Source organism: Triturus cristatus, chromosome 9, assembly GCF_964204655.1.
Source record: "Triturus cristatus chromosome 9, aTriCri1.1, whole genome shotgun sequence".
Classification (NCBI taxonomy): Eukaryota; Metazoa; Chordata; class Amphibia; order Caudata; family Salamandridae; genus Triturus; species Triturus cristatus.
This window is the reverse complement of record NC_140592.1, coordinates 1,257,452,417-1,257,474,846: the sequence shown is the minus strand read 5'-3', so window position 1 is coordinate 1,257,474,846 and position 22,430 is coordinate 1,257,452,417. Positions and strand designations below refer to the sequence as shown.

General features: G+C 45.8%; 1 protein-coding gene and 1 pseudogene across 4 annotated transcripts in view; both read left to right on the top strand.

The window, feature by feature from the left end:
- Positions 1–22,430, top strand: part of PRKD1 (protein kinase D1) — a 937,657-nt gene that overhangs the window by 68,945 nt on the left and 846,282 nt on the right. The gene's annotated exons all lie outside the window — the stretch shown is intronic.
- LOC146799712 (peptidyl-prolyl cis-trans isomerase A pseudogene) lies at positions 21,881–22,418 on the top strand (annotated as a pseudogene). The gene has a single exon (XR_014968973.1). The product of XR_014968973.1 is annotated as a peptidyl-prolyl cis-trans isomerase A pseudogene (transcript).

Here is a 22,430-nt window from a genome sequence, read left to right as displayed (position 1 = left end):
GCCATTTGCTCCTCTGCAGTAGCTCAGGGAGCAGATTCATGGGCCGGCAGAGGAAGAGACATCTCCTTTTCAGTCATGCTAAGTACATCTTCCGCCTCAACCGCCAGCTTTTTGAGTGCGGCAGGCTGCTTCTCTCCCAAAGTCATACAAGCCTTTGTGTACCAAGGCCTGTGCTTTCATGAAATATGTGGAATGCAGGACATAACACGAAAACAACCCTAAAGTCAAACTGTGGCAAAAATATACTTCTTACTTTGCTTTTACAGACAAGTTGGGAGAGGTGGGGGCCATACTGAGACTGATTTAAGGGGAAAGCAGCACAGGGAAAGAGAGCAAAAAAACATGTGCATTCTGATGGAGTGCTGCTTGAAAAAGAAAAGGAAAACTTAGGGGCCTATTAGGATGTAAGGCGGATCGCCACCGCCAGCATGGAGGTGGCGATCCGCCCTACAGCCTTCCCCACCCGCCACCCATTTCCCCCCGCCATATTAGTATGGCGGGGGGTGACCGCGGCGGACGGGAAGAAAAGGGTTTAATATGGTGGCGGTGTCTTCTAGACACCGCCATCCATATCAGGATGCAGGTGGGAGGCAGCCTTTCCGTGGCGGCGTTACCTATGGTACCCCCCTGCAAAGCATATGCATGCACAACATGGCAGGCACCGCGCGGTGCCTGCCACGTTGTGCATGCATATGCACAACATGCACTTTTGGCATTGCGGCGGGTGCTGCTGAAAGCACCGCCCGCCACAATGTTATAAATGCGTAATGCGCCCGCCAGTGTGGCAGGTGCATCCTAATATCCCCCATGGGACCGCAGCACATATGGCAGGCGGTCCCGTTTTCTGTCAGGATGGCGGGCGGGCAAAGTCCGTCCGCCAACCTAATGATGTCCTTAGTTCCCCGAATGTGAGCAGTGGAAGATTACAAGTCGGTCAGTCAAAAGGATGGTAAAGGAGCTATGCTTCATGTTTAGGAAAAAGACAGGAAGAGGAGGGAAGTCCATTGAATAAGAAAGAAGCAAGTTAGAATGACAAAAAAAGCAGGCAGTGGGCTGGCACAAAGCTCACTGTAAGCTATTATGCTGGTCCAAAAGAGGCCTTGTGGCAGCTGGCAGATAAAAGCTGTCTGCTGGCGAGATCTGAAAATGGCAGACACTCCAAAATAATGTGCCATTGACAAAGGTGTCATTTGCCCCTGCAGGATATGTTGTGAGTGTGCTGTGGTGTAAGCTGTGCAATTCCCTTCCCAGCTAGCTCAAGAAAAAAAGCAAATCTTTTCTCTGCAAGAAAAATAAAACTTGGACATTACATAGGTATGGACAGCAGAGAGGTATGTGGGCAAAATATCAAGTTAAAAGTATCGAGTCGCACAAATATCGAGTTTTAAATATCATGATACGCAAATATTGTGATGCAGGAATATCGTTTACAAAAATATCGATTTTCTAAGATAAGTAATATTGATGTCAAAAATATCTATGTGGTTAATGTTGTTTACAAAAATATAGGGCCTCATTACGATGTCGGTCAGAAAGCATTCTGACCGACTCCTGGTCGGAATGGTTTCTGACCGACTCGGGTTCTGGAGTCCGACCAACCGATTACGATGGTTCCGAACACCGTTCGGTCAGACTCCCATTGACTTCAATGGGAGCCTGTGTTCCGACAGACAACACAGGCTCCCATTGAAGAAAGTGGTGGTTACGGAAAACCGTGCACCCTGTGGCGGGCACCCCATGGTGCCTGCCATACTGTGCATGTTTGCAAAGAGGGGCCCCATGGGTACTCCCACAGGCCCCAACCGGAGGCCTCTGGGTGAAGGGGGCATGCTACGGGCCCCAAAAGTCAGTTTCTAACAGCCGTTCCGTGTCTGACAAACCGACTCGGAAAGGCTGTCCGAATCTGACATCGTAATGCGTCCATAGACCGGTACGATTAGGCTCCGACCAACTCGTAGTCTCCGAATGCCGGTCGGAACCGAGTCGGACAGACCGAACAGTTACCTTCCATTGTAATCAGTCAGTCAGAAATGTTTTGGAGTCAGTCAGAAACAGGGGTTCCGACACTGGTTAGGTAAATCCAAATGCCCGTCGGAGCCTTTCTGAACGAATTCATAATGAGGCCCATTGTTGTAAAAAAGATCATTTTTTCAATATATTTATGTATTTTAGTATATGTTTTAATTGTTTATGTTATCAATTGTTTGTATAATTGTTGTTGATGTTTTTAAATATAGTTTGTAAATTTGTAGTCGTTTTTAAATTAAATGTAATTGTACTATTTAGGTGCCGATTCCCATCCTGTAAAACCCAGGTACGAATAGTCGTACGGAGCGTTTTCTCCGTACGACTCGTACCCGAGAATTCCACCTTACAAACCAGCAAGTACGATTCATACAGAAATATCATTTCCGTACGATTCGTAAAAAACACTGTACGGCTAAAAAATACATACAATTCTGATCCTGGACAGCGCGTACGCGACGTCCGCACGGAGTCAGGCAGCGTTTTACGGACCAGCAAGTACGATTTGTACCTACAGCACTCCGCACGGCTATATTTTTACGGGAGCCAAAAAGTGCCGGAAAAGCCAAATACGCTGCGATGCACAACGAAAAGGGGGCCCGCTACGCAACGTACACGCCATCACACACTTCGTACGTGTCATCATGTACGGTGCGTACCCCAACATTGCATATGTACGGGCCGTACCCCCACCCCCCGTTTGTACGGACCGTACCCCCCCACCCGCGTATGTACGCACCGTACCCCAGGCGTACCCCAATCCTGGCGTATGTACGGACCGTACATACGCGAGGATTGGGGTACGCCTGGAGTACGGTGCGTACATACGCGGGTGGGGGGTATGCCTGGGGTACGGTGCGTACATACGCGGGTGGGGGGGTACGCCTGGGGTACGGTGCGGACATACGCGGGTGGGGGGTAAGGTCCGTACAAACGGGGGGTGGGGTACGGTGCGGACGTACGCGGGAGGGGTGGGAGTCTGGGGGGGCCGTACGACTCGTACCCCGGGCACAAGTGTACTCGGGGTAGGGGTCGTACAAAGTGCGCTCCATACGGGGGCCTTTTCCATGCGCTTGTGTTTTCGGACGGGCGGTACGGATCGTACTAGCGCGCTCGGACTTCAGTTTTACGATTTGTATCTAAAACTGTCCGGGGACGTCTCGTAGACTTTTCCCGAAGCGATTCATATGTATTCTTCACGTACGAATCGTACTTCGCCGTTTGTACGGGACTTGTACGATTCGTACGTAAAAAAATACGGATCCGAGTCGTACGGTAATTTGTTTTAACGGATCGGAATCGGCACCTTAGTGTCATAGCAGGTTGTGAGGTTTGTATGGGTTCAGGGTGGGAAGTAAATTAATTTGTAATAATTAATAATTAATTTGAATTAATAGTAATTATGTAATTGATAAGTATGTAAATTCTGCAATGAATGTATTTTTTAGGTTATATTTTAGGTGCTGGTTGTGGGGTTTGTAGGAATAAAGAGTTGGGAGTTAATTATAATTAATTAATATTTACTTTTGAATTAATACTAGTTATTCAATTGATAATTATGTAAATTGTGTAATTGTTATATTTTTTAAGTTATTTATTTCAGGTGCGGGTTGGAGGGGTAAAGGGATGGAACTTATTTCATTATAATTAATTAATATTGATTTTTTAATTATCAGGTATGTTATTTATATTTACATTTGAAGATTTTTTTAATTAATATATTTTTGAAGATTTATTTTAAGTGCAGGTCGTTGTGTTTGTAGGGGTAAAGGGTGGCAAGTTAATTATGTAGAATTAATGAATGAATGTGTATTCATTATTTATTGTTTAATTGATAAGTAACTTGCGTAGTTATAATTTTTAAGATATATTTTAGGTGTGGGTTGTTAGGTTTTTAGGGTCACAGAGTGGGAACTTAATTAAGAAACAATTTATTGATAATTATAAATGAATTGATAACTATGTAAATTGTGAAGTCATCATATTTGTTAAGTTCTATTTTAAGTGTGGTTGTTTAGTTTGTTGCAAAATAGGATGGGAAGTTATTACTAATTAATTATTAATTTTAAGGGAAATATTTAATGTATTGAGGCTTTTGTAAAATATTTAATAATTTCATTTTTGATGTTATATATTGGGTGGGTTTTGTGTTTTTTGGAGACTAGGGTGAGAAGTTATTTAAATAATAATAGATTAAAACATATTTATTAATGTATTAAAATTTGTTTTATTTATTACTTAATATGTTAATTTGGTTATACTTTTCTTATTTCAATTACATTTTAATTGTTGACTGTTATGTTTGTGGGAATGTAGGGCCCGATTATGATGGTGGCCGATCGGACTGCCGTCCGCTGTTGTGTCGGTCAGGATACTGCCCAACAAGAATGTGGCGGTCTGACCGCAACATTTTAATATGACCGCCGTGCTAGCAGTCAGAAAGTGCTCCGTATCATGGTGGCTTGTGCTGCAGCCAAGGAAAAAAAGCCGCAGCACAAGCTGCCGTGGTACGGAGCACCTCCTGCATGTCCACGGACTGCGTGCCATGCACCATGTCATTCATGGCGCACAGTGGATGGAGGTGAGTGGGGGCACTACATGTTCCCCCAGGGCCTCTTTACAACGGCCCATGATGGATGGGGGCCCTGTTGGGGGGCCGTCATATGTCTTTCCGACAGCCTTTTCATGACGGTCTGCCCACCATGAAAAGGCTGTCAGAAAGGGATATCGTAATCCAGACAGCGGTGCCTGCCTTGGCACCACCGCCCTTCAGGGATAAGACCCCAACAGATCTCTGATAGTGGCGGTGATGGCAGTCTTCCCTCCAACCGCTGTAGGTCCGACTGCCCGATTACTGTGGGTCTGACTGCCGGAATTGTAATCCGACAGTCGAACCGAAGGGCTGTTGGCAGTCGGACCGCCACCGAGGGCCTGTCAGTGTGCGTTCTGACTACCATCATAATGAGGCCCATAGTGTGGTATTTTAATGAAATTGATAATATTTGTTTTCATTGATAATAATTATTCAAAATTGTAACAATTATGTAATGTCCTGAATTTCTATTAAATTTAGATATTTTTATATTTAGAATTTTATGTTTGGTTATTTAATAGAGTTGTTAAAATATGTTATTTGTTTGAAGTGGATTACTCTCACTTTACTGTTGCACAGACTGGAGTGGGAACAGTAAGGGCTCGATTCTGATGCGGCTAGTAAATCTTCCTGATCGAAATCGGTTTTGAAATGGTTTTCGACCGACTCAGATCGGGAGAGTCCGACTGACCGAGTATGATGCATACGGATGCTTCCAGATAAAATTTGGTTGGACTCCCATTGACTTCCATGGAGGCTTATGTTCCTACCTGCATCGTAATCTGGCCCTCGGTCGGGAAGACATGTTCCCGTTCTGGTTCGGAAGGAGCAAATGCCATTAACAGGCCTTCCTAACCGCATCGTAATTGGGCCCTAGGTGGGAATAGTTTCCGAACCGCATCAGAATCTAGCCCTTAATGTTACCTCTCCCGAGTCCAACGATTCACGACTGTGGAACACACTGGAGTGGGAATAGTCAATTGTACACCTCCTGAGTCCAAAGCTTTCCCTACTGTTGCATAGATTTGAGTGAGAATAGTATATTTATTATTCCTAGAGTTTAATAGTTTGGTTAATATTGTTTAAATATATATATTATTATTATGTGTTTGTGTATTTGATTTTATATTTTTTATATATATATATATTTATGTAATTTTGAAGAAATCTTTAGTAAAACAATTTTTTGTCTATTGTTTGCTTTTTATGAATAATTAAATTGGCATTATTTTACTTTTTTTGCTGATTATTTGTTACATATGTTTGTGTATGTATGATATATATGATGATATATGTATGATATGATAAAATATATCTATATCTATCTATCTCTCTCTATGTGTGTATATATATATATATATATAAAAAAGCCAGGGTGTCCCCATAGAGACGTCACGCGTAGAAAGGTTACCGCTCAGCATATCCAGTGGCAGCAGCCACAGCGAGTCCTTGCATCCTCCTGTTTGCATATGCCAAACGCGTTTCAAGCCGTAAGCCCTTTGTCAATGGCATGCAGGTAACAAAGTGAAGCACCCAAGTAGCTTCGGAACATTTATTGGTTTATTTAAGTCCCGCCCATGTGGGCGTGCGCAGACATGGCATTGTGGTAACTGAAGTCCATCTGCATGTAAATGTAAATTGATACTTGTATAGCGCACTACTCACCCGCAAGGGTCTCAAGGCGCTTGTACGAATACCGCTGTGGAACCCATCCTGGCTTTCCCTGTGAGGCGTCCACTCCTGGGCACCCCCAAGGTGGAGGCCAGGCATCCTTAGCGTTGTGGGGGCCGTTGTGGAGATTAAGCAAGCTATTGCCCAGAGTTGCAGAGTGGGACTCCATGATTGAAATGGCACCGAGGCGAGAATTATCAGGTCGTTGGAATATTTGAGCCCAAGACCCGCCGAGGCGGGGAATTGAACCCTGGTCCCGGGCTAGATCTCTGCATCAGGGTCTGCCGCTCTAATCATTGAGCCACACTTCTCCACTCTGCCGCTCTAATCATTGAGCCACACTTCTCCATCGTTCCTGATACCCAAGTGGATTGGGAGCCTCACCAAGTAATTTATGTCAGCCCGATTGGGTGGAGGCAGGCAAGAAAACGCTGTGTTGCTCCCAATACGACCCTGGAATGAGGCCCTTTCCGCTCCCACAGCGTACTGGTAATAACCAGCACCAGCAACTGCCAAAATATATATATATATATATATATATATATATATATATATATATATATATATATATATATATATATATATATATATATACATAAAGAGAGAGAGAGATAGATAGATATATAGAAAAAGAGAGGGAGAGAGAGAGAAAGAGAGAGATAGAGGTATCCAACTCTCCAAGACCTCGTAGCCCCAGACATTCCAAAGCGGCAGTGGTGCATGCCTGGCTAAGGATGCCTGCTAACATCCACCCAATACTCGCTGGTACCAATACAATTCTTCATAACAAACACCCTAGATTCTAAGAGGCAAGTAAGGTTGGGCAGAGTCCTTTCATGCAAGGCTAGATTGCTCAGTCGGGTGTTCCAGCATATCCAGAGGATCCCGCAAGGTAGAGGGCTGCAAGTATCCAGCGCTGAAAGTACCAATGCATGATTTGAGGTGCAATCTGGCACGCAAACTATATTGACATTATTTTAGAATAATAATCTAGTAGCGTGCCTCTTAGCTGAGGATTTTGTAGGAGGATATATATATATATATATATGTATATATATATATATACACTTACAAAACCATAGGTTTCACACATGTTATAGTTAGGTGGAAATTTCACTCATAAAAAACCAATGAAATTCCCCCGTTGTAGTTAGTGCAGGCAACTATAACTCACGCGACCGCAATCCACTGCTCATGACATCACATATTACATCACTCATGACATGGTCAGTGGCATCACTCATGACATCACTGATGACATCATCCTTGTGATAGAGTGGCGGTCGCGCGAGTTATAGTTATCTCAACTAACTATAACGGGGGAATTTCATTGGTTTTTTACGAGTGAAATATCCACCTAACTATAACATGTGTGAAACCTATGGTTTTTTAAGTGAATTTGCAAGGGTTTTTAAATGCTAATTCCTAACTATAACCTGTGTGAAACCTATGGTTTTTTCAGTGAATTTGTACGGTTTTTTAAATGCTAAGTTATGTATGTATTATAATTTTTTTTATATATTTTTTTTCCAATAAACTACGTATTAAAATCATTATTTTTTTTTATTGTTTTGCACCGTGCGTGCACCTCCACAATTTAAAAAAAAAAAATGTTAATGTTTTTTTCTGCCTTCGGGGTCCTTCAGGGACCCCCTGACCAAGGCTAGGGGGTCAGGAACTCTCTACCCTGCCCCCTTTTCACGTTCGCCACCTTCCTTTTCCACTCTCGCACTGAAAACAAACAAAATGGCGGCCGACACTTCCTGATTTCGACCGATTCGAACGTTGACTGACATGTAACAACCAATCAGAATTACGCTCGCGCACGTTAGGGTGTGCGCACGGTGCGCGCACGGTGCGCGCATGGTGCGCGCATGGTGCGCGGCTAGATATATGTATGTGCTTTTAACTGCAATTTTCTCAGGAACTACTGAACAGATTGACTTCATATATGCAAAAGGCACATCCCTGACCTGAGGACTACCTCTCTGCCAAATTTCAAGTAATTCTGTTCAGCCGTTCGGGCTGTACCTTCGACTAAAGGTCCTATGGGAAAATGCATGGGGAAAACGCGTTTTGGGACCCCCCCATTTTTCTCGGCCCCCGCTTGACGAATCCCCCCGAGACTTTCAGGGTAGGAGCTGAGCGGAGCGCCCCATTAGTTTTGAAAATTTCGCGAAGATTCGTCGACCGTCGCCAAAGTTATTCAAAATAGAATTTTGAGATTTCCTATGGAAACACGGTCCTAACTATAACTATCTACTGGCGACCGCCAGTAGATAATATATATATATATATATATATAGAGAGAGAGAGAGAGAGAGAGAGAGAGATGGGTGTTTAATCTCCCCTGACATCTCTGCTCTTCATCAGACACACAATTTCTTCAAAGCCACAAACATGATTCCCTCCTTTGGAGAAGACCCTGAATCGCTGGAACATTTCATCGCTTCCCCTTCAGAATTACTTGTAAACCCTGTTGGTTAAGCTGTGTATAATATGGGCTGTTTGAAGACCTTTTTTCCAAAGTTGTGCTTAGGGGAGAACCTTACCCAAACCCGCTACAGAGGGACAAGGTCATGCGCTGTGCTCGTATGTGCAGTGCAACGTGGGACTGAACGTGTGCCCTTGGGCTGGATTTAGTTCTCAGTATAGCATGGGTACACACGATGCATTCTTTGGCATGTGCATGACTCTGCCCCAGCCTTACTGCCCTGTCAGAGGCACCGGCCTGTCAAGCAATCCCATTTCCAGACCAGTGCATTGTATGGTAACATTTGTGTAGCTTTTACTGCCCTTCTGTGAGGCACTAATGCACTTGCCCGGGCGGGTCATACGCTACACTGTGCAAGCGGTGTGGATGGAAGGGTCCTGCCTTTGCTTTGAACCTATTTGGGAAGTGTTTCCAGGTCACTGAATGACACCCTGCGCAGAGCATCCCAGCGGCGCACTGGAGTGTCCGGTGGTCCAGCTGGTTCAAGGGTGGCCTTGGCACCATGGTGCAGATCTTCAATCTGAAGCTGTGTGAAGAGGGAGCTGTATAGAGCCCATTGTGAAGTGGGCACCTAGTGCCCATCCTTTCAGGAGGCTGTGGTTTAAAGTCTGGATTCTGTGGCTCAGGTTGGAGACCGACCTCCGAGACTGCAGCAGACAGGCCACAGTGGCCCACCGACAGGCCCTAATTTGAAGAAAAAAAAATATGTGCCACGGCCCTCATCAGGAAGCCACGGCAGCTCGCACCACCCATTACCCCCGCCAGCGCTGTCAATGACACTATCAACAGAACTACCAACCATCACAGTCCTCCAAATGTGACAATTCAGACTATTCCAGACCCCAAAGCTATACGAAGTGCTTATGTGGCAGGGATTAGTCATTTTAACGTACATGGAATAAAATAAATAACTGTTTTTGTACTCGTCTCTAAATGTAGCAAACAATGCCACCATGTGGCAGACTGTCATAAGTGCCGGTGCGGACATTTAAGTGCCGGTACCGAGCACCTGGAAGCTACTGGCTCAAAATAAGCACTGCCCAGTGCCGCAGTGGTCCTCATGCGAGCCCCACATCCGTCACCCATGCTCCTTCCTGATGGGCCACAGAGTGAGTGAAACAATGAGGCATCATTCCTTGTGAACAACCTTCTCAGATGTTTCCATCTTACTAACATCTCCTTGAATTCAGTACCCTCCATCTTGCAGCCCTGAGGGAAGGCGCTGATCCAAACTAAAGACCATGGAAAAGAACCCTGGGCGTGGTCTACAGACACATGTAAGGGAAGCTGTGGCTGCAGAGCGGGCCAATAACCCCAGTTATTGGCCCTTGCGCAGTTCACGAGGCACAGTCACTGGGAAGGGGTGCAAAAGGAAAGTGAGGGACAAAACTAAGGCTACTGACACGCACCAATGTCAGTAATCCTATTTGCAGATGACTGCAGGCACCTCTTCTGGCCTTCATCCAGCTGTGCTTGTGAGGGACTGTGCAGCCAATCACTACAGACTGAGAAAGCTGATTGGCTGCTCCGCTCCTCATCAGAAGGACTCTTCTTACAGGTCGGGGGGAGGGGGGGGTGGGGGTAAAGCCAGCCCTTAGCCATACCGAGGCAGTGGGTTTATAAGATCTCTCTGGGGGCGAAACGACTGCGGAAGAACACTCCGAAAAGTAAGTAAGTGGGAAGTAACAGTTCCCAAAGCGCGCAAATACCAAAGTGTCTTGGCGCTAGTGACCACCAGAATGACTAAGGAGTGAGATGCCCACCTTGAAGGAGACAACGAGGCATGTCTTTCAGGATTTCCTGCAGGGGGCGCGCTTGGTTGCGATCTCACTGGACTTTTGGTGTCTGTGAAAGACGCCAGAAGGCCCCAGCTCTACCCTCCTCCTCCTCCGAGAACACAGACGTCCATCGCACGCGTGAAGCCAGCGTGACTCAAGGCTTCTCCGAGGCCTTGAACTGCAGGGTATGTTTGTTTACATGGAAACAACGCTTCCGATTATGTGCAAAGTGCTTCCAGGCCGGACTGTGCGTCCTCGGCTCGGGGACGGGGACATAAGAGGGGTGTCCGGGCGCGCACAGCCACATCACACTGCAGCATGCGACACGTGCCGCATATTTCTGAGTCCAGGGTACACTGCACCCCTACACTGGGGACATGGTGGCAGAGGACGAAGCATGCTCCTGCAGAGGGTGGACCAGGGGTGTTTGGCTACAGCAGCACCCACACTCATACCTTGGGGACCGTTCTCTCTGAGCCCAGGACCACAGCAGCACCCACACTCATACCTTGGGGACCAGTCCTCTCTGAGCCCAGGACCACAGCAGCATCCACACACAGCCCTTAGGAACCAGTCGCCTCTGAGCCCAGGGGCACGCAGCAGCACCCACACTCAGCCCTTAGGGACCGGTCCTCTCTGAGCCCAGGACCACAGCAGCATCCACACTCAGGGGCCAGTCCTCTCTGCGCCCAGGGCCACAGCAGCACCCACACTCAGCCCTTAGGGACCGGTCCTCTCTGCTCCCAGGACCACAGCATCACCTACACTCATCCGTGAGGGGCCAGTCCTCTCTGAGCCCACGGCCACAGCAGCACCCACACTCAGCCCTTAGGGACAAGTCATCTCTGAGCCCAGGACCTCAGCAGCACCTATACTCAGCCCTAATGGACCAGTCCTCTGAGCCCAGGGGCACGGCAGCACCCACACACAGCCCTTAGGGACCAGTCCTCTCTGAGCCCAGGACCACAGCAGCATCCACACACAGCCCTTAGGAACCAGTCGCCTCTGAGCCCAGGGGCACGCAGCAGCACCCACACTCAGCCCTTAGGGACCGGTCCTCTCTGAGCCCAGGACCACAGCATCACCTACACACAGCCCTTAGGGACCAGTCCTCTCTGAGCCCACGGCCACAGCAGCACCCACACTCAGCCCTTAGGGACAAGTCATCTCTGAGCCCAGGACCTCAGCAGCACCTATACTCAGCCCTAATGGACCAGTCCTCTGAGCCCAGGGGCACGGCAGCACCCACACACAGCCCTTAGGGACCAGTCCTCTCTGAGCCCAGGACCACAGCAGCATCCACACACAGCCCTTAGGAACCAGTCGCCTCTGAGCCCAGGGGCACGCAGCAGCACCCACACTCAGCCCTTAGGGACCGGTCCTCTCTGAGCCCAGAACCACAGCAGCACCCACACTCATCCCTTAGGGACCGGTCCCCTCTGAGCCAGGGCCACGGCAGCACCCACACTCGGCCCTTAGAGACCAGTCCTCTCTGAGCCCAGGACCACAGCAGCACCCACACTCAGCTCTAAGGGACCAGTCCTCTCTGAGCCCAGGACCACAGCATTACCCACACTCAGCCGTGAGGGACCAGTCCTCTCTGAGCCCTGGGCCACAGCAGCACCCACACTCAGCCCTTAGGGACCAGTCCTCTCTGAGCCCAGGACCACAGCAGCATCCACACACAGCCCTTAGGAACCAGTCGCCTCTGAGCCCAGGGGCACGCAGCAGCACCCACACTCAGCCCTTAGGGACCGGTCCTCTCTGAGCCCAGAACCACAGCAGCACCCACACTCAGCCCTTAGGGACCGGTCCCCTCTGAGCCAGGGCCACGGCAGCACCCACACTCGGCCCTTAGAGACCAGTCCTCTCTGAGCCCAGGACCACAGCAGCACCCACACTCAGCTCTAAGGGACCAGTCCTCTCTGAGCCCAGGACCACAGCATTACCCACACTCAGCCGTGAGGGACCAGTCCTCTCTGAGCCCTGGGCCACAGCAGCACCCACACTCAGCCCTTAGGGACCAGTCCTCTCTGAGCCCAGGGCCACAGCAGCACTTTCAGATAAGGCAATAGCCACCTTTTCCTAAGTAAGATATAAAACTTACAAAAGAATACAATGTGGATTGTTGACTGTACTGCAATGTCATCACAAGGACGTAGACTGAGAGGGCGTGACCAGTCGTTTGGCTGAGGGAAGGTAACCAAATTATGAAAGTTGCCTAGACGTAAGCGCGTAAGTAATAGCCTATCATAGTTACTAAGAGTAAATAATAGATAAGGTTGAATCCCCACCTGAGTTAAAAGCAATTGATTGGCTCTGACCATTGGTTTCATAATGTTGGAGGATAGCCTGATCGACTCTAAAGGATTCAGACATAATATCTTCAGTTCCTTCCTTGTAACGCAAGACAGGCTATCAGAGTTGTCAAAAAATGCGGGGTGATCCATGTCATTCATAAAGGTTTTGATATATACAAGCCAGGGAATACGTATTACATGTTGGAGGTTCATACAGTCCTTTATAAAATCCCGGTTAAGTCCACTGGACGCTCCTGTCCACACCTTGTGCCACAGTAAAATTGGCTGAATTTTAATAAGGTCGGACAGGTGCGACAACCCCAGTTCGGCATGGCAGATGTACGTGGCCGTGCTATTTGGCACAGCTAGGAGATACCTCAGGCACCCGTTCTCGACCTGCTGACGAGACTCCACATTTACATGGCCCCAGATACCAGCTCCATACAGGGCGACTGAGACGCATTTAGCTTTATAAATCACCAGCAGGTCGTCTTTGGGGCGCTTTCCCAGTTTCCTGGCGAAATTAATCAAAGCGCCAATAGATCTGGCAAACTGCAATTTTCTGCAATTAGCAGCTATTGCCCAAGAACCCTTGTTATCAAAAACAATTCCCAAATATGAAAAGTTATTAGAAAAATTACGTTTTTCATTATTAATGTGAATGTCACGACACTTAACACTGGGCTTACTGCATTTCATGACGAACGTTTTAGAAATATTAACTTTGAGATCAAGATCTGACATGAAAGATACAAAGTTTGCTACAATTCTTTGTAAGCCAATCGGGCTACAGGCTGACAAAACTGCATCATCAGCATATAGCAATGTTCCAATTGACCGTTTGCCCATCCTTGGTTGGTCTGAACTTTCCCTGGATAAGGTATCTCCCAGGCTATTAATATAGAGGGTAAAGAGAAGGGGGGCCAAAACGCATCCCTGTCTTACGCCCTTACTAACAGTGAAGCTGCCAGTAAGCTCTCCGGTTCTACCATAGCGAACCCTGGCCCGGGACTCTAAGTAGGAGTGTTTAAAAAAACTTAATTAATTGAATTTCCACCCCCTGTCCTCTAAGATGCGCCAACGTTTCTTGTGGTTGACGCAATCCAAAGCCGAGCTCAGGTCGGCAAAGCACATGAAAAGAAGGCTCCCTTTTTTTGCCCTAGTATATTTCCCCATTATAAGACTCAGATTAAAGCTCTGTTCCACGGTGCCAAGGCCTTTGTGGAATCCATACTGGACCTCTGCTATAATGCCTACAGCCTCGACCCATGACTGGAGACTACTTAAAACGACACCCCCAGCCACTTTCACTAAGGAATCCAGCAGTAAAATTGGCCTAGAATAGGCCGGGTCGTTGCGGTCGCTTTTCTTAAAAATAGGGACGAGTGTGGACTCTGTCCAGGTCGGAGTAAAGCCTTGAGTGCAGCAGGCCCTTAGTACCGGGGTTAGAAATGAACCCCAAAGCAAGGGGCATGATTTATAGAGGTCCACTGGGATACTGTCTGGACCTGGGGCTTTCTCTCCCACAGTAGCATTAATGGCCAGGATCACCTCGTCCATGTTAAAATCAATGCAAATTGGGAGGTAACCTCCGGAACCTGGACTAGAATCCTCACAAATAGTGGGGGTAGCGTTGTTGTAATATAAATTTGAAAAGTGGGACACCCATTTATCCTCCCCGATCGCGTTTTCAAAGCCTGGTACATTTTTCGGGGCCTAGAATGGGGCATTTACGGCCTTCAAAAGCCCTTCATATCCTTTAGGGCAGATGCTTTCTCCAGGGCCTGCCACAGTTCTGATCTAATTGCCTCTTTGCGTTTTTTAACGGTCAGCTTATACGCTGCCCTAGCCCTTTTAATTGCCTCCTGGTCCCTCCTCGGCTCATGCAACAAGGATTTAAGAGCTGCATGTGACTTACTACACTGGGAGTCACACTAGCCAAGCTTACCCTTGGGGTGCCTTTTGATTTTGTTGTCAGATTAGTTTAAATAGCCAGTGAGATATTACGATAAGAATTGCAAATATTAATATCCGTTGCCATCTCATCAAGGCTATTAAAAAAATCAGATTTACGTTGTGTTAAAAGGCACATGGTTAATTGCAAAGTGTCCACTCCGGCCCGTCTAATGGTATAACCATTTTGTCTATTAATGACAATATCTTGTAATGGCTCGATGGGCATTGATCTAGTGGAGAACACTCTAGACGGCAGATTCAAAATAAAACTAATAGGGAAGTGGTCACTAAAGGCCACCGTGTGAGTTTTAAAATTATACAATCTATCAGCGTATCTATTAGAAATTAAAATTAAATCAATAATAGAAGACAGCCCACAACCATTAAAGGTACTACCAAACACTATGGGTGGTGAGCAAAGGTTATTTACAAAGCCCAAATCCATAGGATATTTAACCAAGTTTAACATTTCCCCAACAGGGGTGTGTGCAAAATGAGAAGTGTGCATGTCGTCCTCCATTGATAAGCCACACTGACCCCCACACACCTGGGTGCTTGGGCCCACATTAAAATCCCCTCCCCAAATTAAACAGAGGTCTTTCTCTGAGTTGTATCAGAAACGCTCACCTCTGGGGTCCCCACGGACCAGTCTTGTCCCTGTGTTCCCTACCTCTGAATCACCTCTGATATATAAGTGTCCCACTAGGGCTCTTGGTGTCTTTATCATGCAATACATTTGTTGACACGGCTTTCATTTTGAGAGTAAGGGCCGAAAGACTTTGATTATCTGGCTAACTTCCGTGAAGTTGTTGCTAGAGTATGAATTAACCTGAAAGAATGAAAGACAAGAGGCGTTTGGCAAAACAGGAACAGTTGGTTTAATTAAATGCGGGAGCCGGGAGAGCAGGCAACAGAGTTGGGGTCTGAAGACTGTCTTTAAGTATATTGGATTCGGTCGTCATTTTATACATTTCAAAAAGTGTAATAGAGCGATTTGTGCATTCTTTTTAGAACAGGAGTCTGGACCTAGTCACAGAGCCATAAATCTGCTTATTTGATAAGTAACGCAGATGGTTCTCGACACAATGCAGAGCAAGTGTGTGCGTGTCCAGAAGTCTGACATGGGGAGTGCATGATCACTGCGTGTAGTGTGAATGCTGTGTTCTGATTGGCTGAGCGTTCCAAACTTAGTGTGGCATCCGAGTTCATGGTGTTTTGGGTCGCGCACCCCTCTGGGCAACGTGTTTAATTGGGGACCAATCTCCTGAGACCATTGTGGTGTCGTGGCCTATTTGTGGGATCGATCTGGGTTTTCCTATTTGCACGCTTGTCTAAAGGTTACGTGTCCCCCCAACTGTGATCTGCCAATCAGTTGCTTCGGGCAGGGTGTGACTGACCACATACTTCTGACTCTAGGTTGAGGAGGAGGTCACTTCGGGTGATGCAAGTTCATCATTATACATACATATATCGTGATGTGCATTGATATTGTAGTTTCCAATGTTTAAAAGTCCATTGGCGGGTGTTCACACATGAGCAAATCGGAAAGTTATTTAGTTAAAGTAGAAATTGCATCCTTAACTAGGACCATAAGCTATAATACCTTCAAGGATGTACATGCAGATTTCATCACTCTGTATGAGTAAGCACATCTCTGCAGCTACAGCATGCTCATGAGAATACTTGTCAGGGAACGAAAGAAAGAACGAAAGAAGAAAAAAAGAGACAGAAAGAAAGAAAGAGAGATAAAGAAAGGAGAGGAAGGGGATAAGAAAGTGGATGAAGGGGAAGAAGGGAAGGAACGCAGGGGTAGGGAAGGAAGAAATGGGAGGAGGGAAAGAATGGAGGCAAGAGAGGAAAAAAGTAAGGAAGTGGGGACTGAAAGGAATTGAGTGTAGCTGTGAAGGAATGAAAGGCAAAGAGAAGGAAGAAAAAGAAGGAGAGGAGGAAAAGAAGTGTGAAGGAAAGGTGAAGAAAAAAGAACGTCAAGGAGGAGAGAGGCAAGCGAGGCGAGAGAAGGAAGGAAAGAAGGAGAGATGGAAACAGAAGAAATGACGAGGAGAAAAAAGAAAGAAAGTAAAAGATATAGAAAGATCACAAAGACTAAGAAAGAAAAGACAGAAACAATAAGGACAGTAAGAATCAGAGAAACTAGGATAGGAAGGAAAGGGAAAGAAAGAAACAAACCCTTAGTGCTCAGCACAGGGGCACAACTCCTGTTCCTGCAACACTGAAGGTCTTTCCGATTAGCGTCTCCATTCATAGTGCAGGGTGAGTGGCAGCCGGCAGCACTGACGGCAGAAGGATAAGTACATGCGGGTGGGCTGCCTTCTCCACTGCTGGTTTCCCCGACCTCACAGAACCGGGTACACACTGTTTTAAAGTGCCGCATTGGCAGGCGACTGCTGCACACTTACAGCCACTCAGGCGCAGGTCATGAGTACCGTGGTGCAGGCAGGCCGGAGCTACTGGGATCAGATGCACCCCTTTCAGATGGCATCCTCCTCTCCATGGGGCTATGCTACGTTTTCCTGGCTGGAATGGGGAATAACATGGACGGTCTGATTTTGCTGGGCCTACTGCAGAATATATTTCCCTATTCCAGCCATGTTTCTGCACACAGATGTTTCCTGCTTTCAGCAAGAGCAATCTGTACACAGAATTACAGGGGAGGACATCGGGTGTGAACTCACACCCGGTGCCACTCAGAGCCTGGCGGGATTGTAACTCGACCAATGGATACCAGTCCCACAACTTGCAACTGGTACCTTAATATGTAATTGTAATTGTGACTGTATTTATATAGCGCTTATTACCCCAGGCGAGGTGTCGAAGCACTTTTTGGTGAGGAGCACGATACTCCAGAACCCAAAAAGGATTAGTAGTAAATTAGTCTAGGGAAATAGGATTTAATTTGAGCGGTGGGCATGTGAGTCTGTTAGTTGGATTGAAAAGGATAATGGAGGGATAGGAGAGGGACGCCTCTAGAAAGTGTTTATTGGGGGATCATAGTAGTAAGAGGAGGTTTGGGATGGGCAAAGGAGAGACAGAGGAGGGAAGAGTCTCTAGAAATGGATTAGAGAGATCATAGTAGTAAAATGGGTTTTTGGGATCAGTCTAAGGAGGGATACATGAGGGAAGAATTTAGAAAGGCTTGTTTGGGAGATCATAGTAGTAAAATGAGGTTTTGGGTGATCCAAGGAAGGATAGAGGAGGGAGGAGTCTAGAAAGGGTTATTTTGTAGATCATTGTGGTAGAATGAGGTTTGGGATGGGTCAGAGCGGAGGTAGATGATATATTGAGAGAGGTATAGGGTGAAGCATCGGGTAGTGCATTGGAGAGACTCAAAGTTTTTTTTTACAGTAAGAGTAAATTAATAAATATATAGAGACATACGTAGAGAGGGTGTACATGTATGAAGAAGGTAATATATCAAGATTTAAGTTATATTTAATAAACTCAGACTTTCAAGTGTTGCAGTACTTCAAGCTAATTTATTTGTGCATTTAAAAAAAATATTGTTTCAATATTTCAATAGCGAAGCAATTGTAAATAAAATACATATGATAATATTTACATTTTATTATAGATAAACGGAGAACCATAAATTTCTAATCAAGTAACTTACATGAAAACTATACAGTGACTTATACACACATTAAACATAGAATGATCTATATATATTTAACCATAAGTAATTTGTACATTTGTTAAGCAGACCTAAAGCAGGCCTCGGAAAATCATGAAAATGTTTCTAGACCTGCAGGTCTTGTGACTTAAATAATCTTCTCGACCTAATTATATAATCTTGACCCATAAACAGGTTTTAAATGATGTGAACCTGGGCAAATATTTTAATTCGCTGAGCCGCCCTTTTCTTCATTTATCTAGTCTGAGAGCACCTTGAAATATGAGCGTTCAAAATGTCTTCTGTACAAAAAACTCTTTTCTTTAATTTAATAGACTAAACTTTTGCTCCATATATAATACAAATCTAGCCACATATAGACTACACATGACCACTAACTTGCCTCTTAGTTTATTTAGTTTATCAACAGCATTGTCATCAGGGTGGGGGCAGCAATGTCTTTTAAATCCTGTTTAAAAACTGTAATTTTTAATGAATACATAACTAAAGCATTAAGCGTTAGCACACTGTCATTTGCAATCTGCAGATTTTACATTGAAATGGCCACAACATTTCCCACTGACATGCGGCTTTACTGATAAAACTATACCGTGTATAAACAATATTGTTTGGAAATCAAGTTTCTGCAAATATGAGTCATTTGCACACAGCCAAGTAAATTATTCTGAATTGTTGTGCCCCTATTTAAGTCTTTGTTTGCATCACATTTCTTAATTACAAAAAATGTGCTTTCATAATTCCTGATAACATTTTGAAATATTTCTACTATTCAAGCTATTCAAATTTTATGTGTTAGAAATAGAACTGACATCTTCAGACAGTGCACTTGACAAAAACCTCCAACTGTAGCAAGAGAAAGAAAAACAAACTCCATTTTCCAAGCAGTAATCAGTAAAAAGACAAACTGACATTTGACCCCTTTCCTTGAACAGACAGCAAATGTGTCAAGATAAAAACAAGATTTAATGGCATCTTTATTGCTCATTCACTTTCTGAATGAACAGAATACTGGCTCAGTCCAGAACAGACTAGTAAGTGCTATAAATATCTACACCTAATAAATTCTTACTGGACTGCTAAAGAATATTTATATATTTAAAACATAATTATTATACATATTTATACAAAGAAATACATCCATATACATACATGTAATCAAATGAAATGTGTCTATACACAGGGATATGCTGTATATTTATGTTTGAGTATGGTGGGTATGTAGGAAAGAACCAACTCTTGAGTACTCGTCTGAAGATAAGGCAGTTGTCCGTGGATCTTGTGTTTAGGGGAATGAGTTCCATCTTCGGCTGCTTGAACAGAGAAGAATGCGCCACCTGCGGGTTTTTTTCTTGTATTGTGGTGTTTTGAGGCAAGTTGCCAATGTGGAATCGGAGGTTTCTTTTTTGAATGTATTTAGTGATTTTATTCCTGATTGAAAGCGGTTCTGTTCCATATAGTGCGATTTGTGGGTAATACAAAGCAGCTTGAATGTGGATCGTCTGGCAACTGGCAACCAATGTGGGGTTCTCAAGGCAGTGGAGATGTGGGCTTGTGGCTTTACATGTAGGAGTAGTCTGTCAGCTGAGTTCTGAACCCGTTGTAGTCTTTTCATGGTTGATAAAGGTGATCCATGGTAGAGGCCATTGGTGTAATTAACTTAGCCAGTACAAGAGAGATGGTAGCCTGGACCTTGAGTGGAAATCCCAGGTGGGTGAAGATGCGTCGCAGAGTTTTCATAGTAATGAAGCTTGTTCTTGCTAACGTATCCACTTGGGCATTCATTGATATCTGGGAGTCTATGATAATTCAAAGGTTTCTTACTTCCTTAGATACTTTAGGAGGTGTTCCCAGTAGCCTGCGAACTACTGACAGCTTGCAATCACCCTGTTGGACAACCCTGAACCACGCCCATATTCGAGAGTGGCTGGGGCCTCCTCCATGAGCTATGAGGATGCTGATGGTTCATGGGAGCCGAGAGTCAAGTAACGGGCACAGATGTATTTACCTGAACCCCTAGAAGAGGGGTCTACTGAACCTCGTGTAAAATCCATTCAGTTCTCCATTAATGGGGTCCTTCACTTCTCTGTATGTCAACGGCTGGATGGAACAACTGTGCCTTCCTCTCTCTTTGCAGCTGCCAGAAGTCAGGGCAGGCGGAGCGCCACTGTGTTGCTAAACACTTCAGAGTGTTAAGTGGAGGCAACAGGTGTCTCTTAGAAGGGTCACAGAATGGAGGCCATAGCCAATTGGCATGAAAATCTCCAGACAGGCCGGTAATATACAGGGTAGTAAATTACAGAGGAGCCTGGCACTCACAGACCCAGAACTGGAGTAGGAGAGGACTGGGTCCAACAGGAGAATGATTCCTGGAGAGGGAGAAGAAGAAGAGGTCCAGAATGTAGGAGACAACTCTGGAACAATTGGGGGCAAACTAGGGAGGAAGAACCCAATACCAAAACGTTACTAGAGCAGTTCAACACTGGGCATGGATAGGTACCTACTCCGTATGGAGGCAGAAACAGGAAGTAAGTAAAAGGAAGATGCAGGAAGTGACATACAGGAAGGATTGCCCTAACAGCAGAGGTAACTCAGAAGATGGAAGCCATGTTAGTTGGGGAAGAACAAAATAAGTCACTTCCTGTTTTGAAAGAACGAAGTAGGAGAGATTAGAAAGGCTACCATCTTGTGCAAAGCCTGATGGCTCTTAGAAGAGGCAGGAAAGGTAACAGAGAATGGGTATGGCGAACAAGCATTCTCCCCGCAGGCCCACAAAGAGAATGCCTTTTGGGCCTGAAGACATGTCTGTTCATCAGTGTCCCACTCCAGCAACCCCTTCTAGGAGGAACACAGTGGTATTTATCCTTATAGGTAGTGCCTGTGACGAGGCAAGGCCACAACCTTGACATGACCAATGTGTCTCAGAGAAGATGTCCTCGGAGATCTGCGGTGTGTCCATGAACCTACGAGACACCACTGTGCATGTGATGAGTTGTGACATACTCCTGCATGAAACATGTGATGTGTCTTTGAGCTTTGAATGGCAACTCCACACAGACTTGGCAAACACAACACAAGATGGAGTTTCCCTTCATGTTACCTTGTGGTCAGGACCTTCTTTATGCCTCTAGATGCCCATCTGGCTGGATTCAAGGATTCCATATTCAGGCTTTGTCTGTACGGATCCTGCCTGGAGAACAAAGGACCAACCATGCACACTGTGTTACCAGCTATGGAGACTGCCCTGTAACTGCCCCTGGAACAAGAGATATGCCCATGCGTGAGCATTGTAACAAAATAGTGCCCCCACATTACCTCCTCCGCACATATACGCAGAGGTACAAGATCTTGGAGTGACCTAGTTTGTGTTTCCAGTCACCGCCCAAACACCAGTACTGTTCAACCCATATAATCACCATGGTGTGCAAAGTCTTCTTTGATATCATGGCTGATAACGCCAGCTTGGTACGCATCAAAATGGAGCTCTGTGATGATGTTGTGCCAAAGATAGCCGAGACCTTCAGAGCCCTGTGCCCACCGGATCATTCCTGGATTCATGTGTCCGGCTGGTGACGTCACGAACCACAATGGAACCAGTGAAAAATCAATCTATGGTGCCAAGTTTGCTGACGAGAACTTCACACTCAAGCATACTGGCCCTGGAGTTCTGTCCATGGCCAATGCTGGGCCCACCACAAGCGGTTCTCAGGTCTTCATCCGCACTGCCAAGACTATGTGGTTGGATGGTAAGCGCGTCGTTCTTGGCTCCGGCGTCAAAGGCGTGAATGTTGTACACTCAATGGACAAGTTTGACTCAAGCTCCGGGAAGACAGAGAAAAAGATCGTAATTTCTGATTGCGGGATGCTATCGTTTATTTCCTGGCTTACCTATGATCATTCCTTGTGTAGCTGGGGAAAAGATCACCACCCCTTTCCGAACGTCAATGTAGCCTGAAGAATTACATGA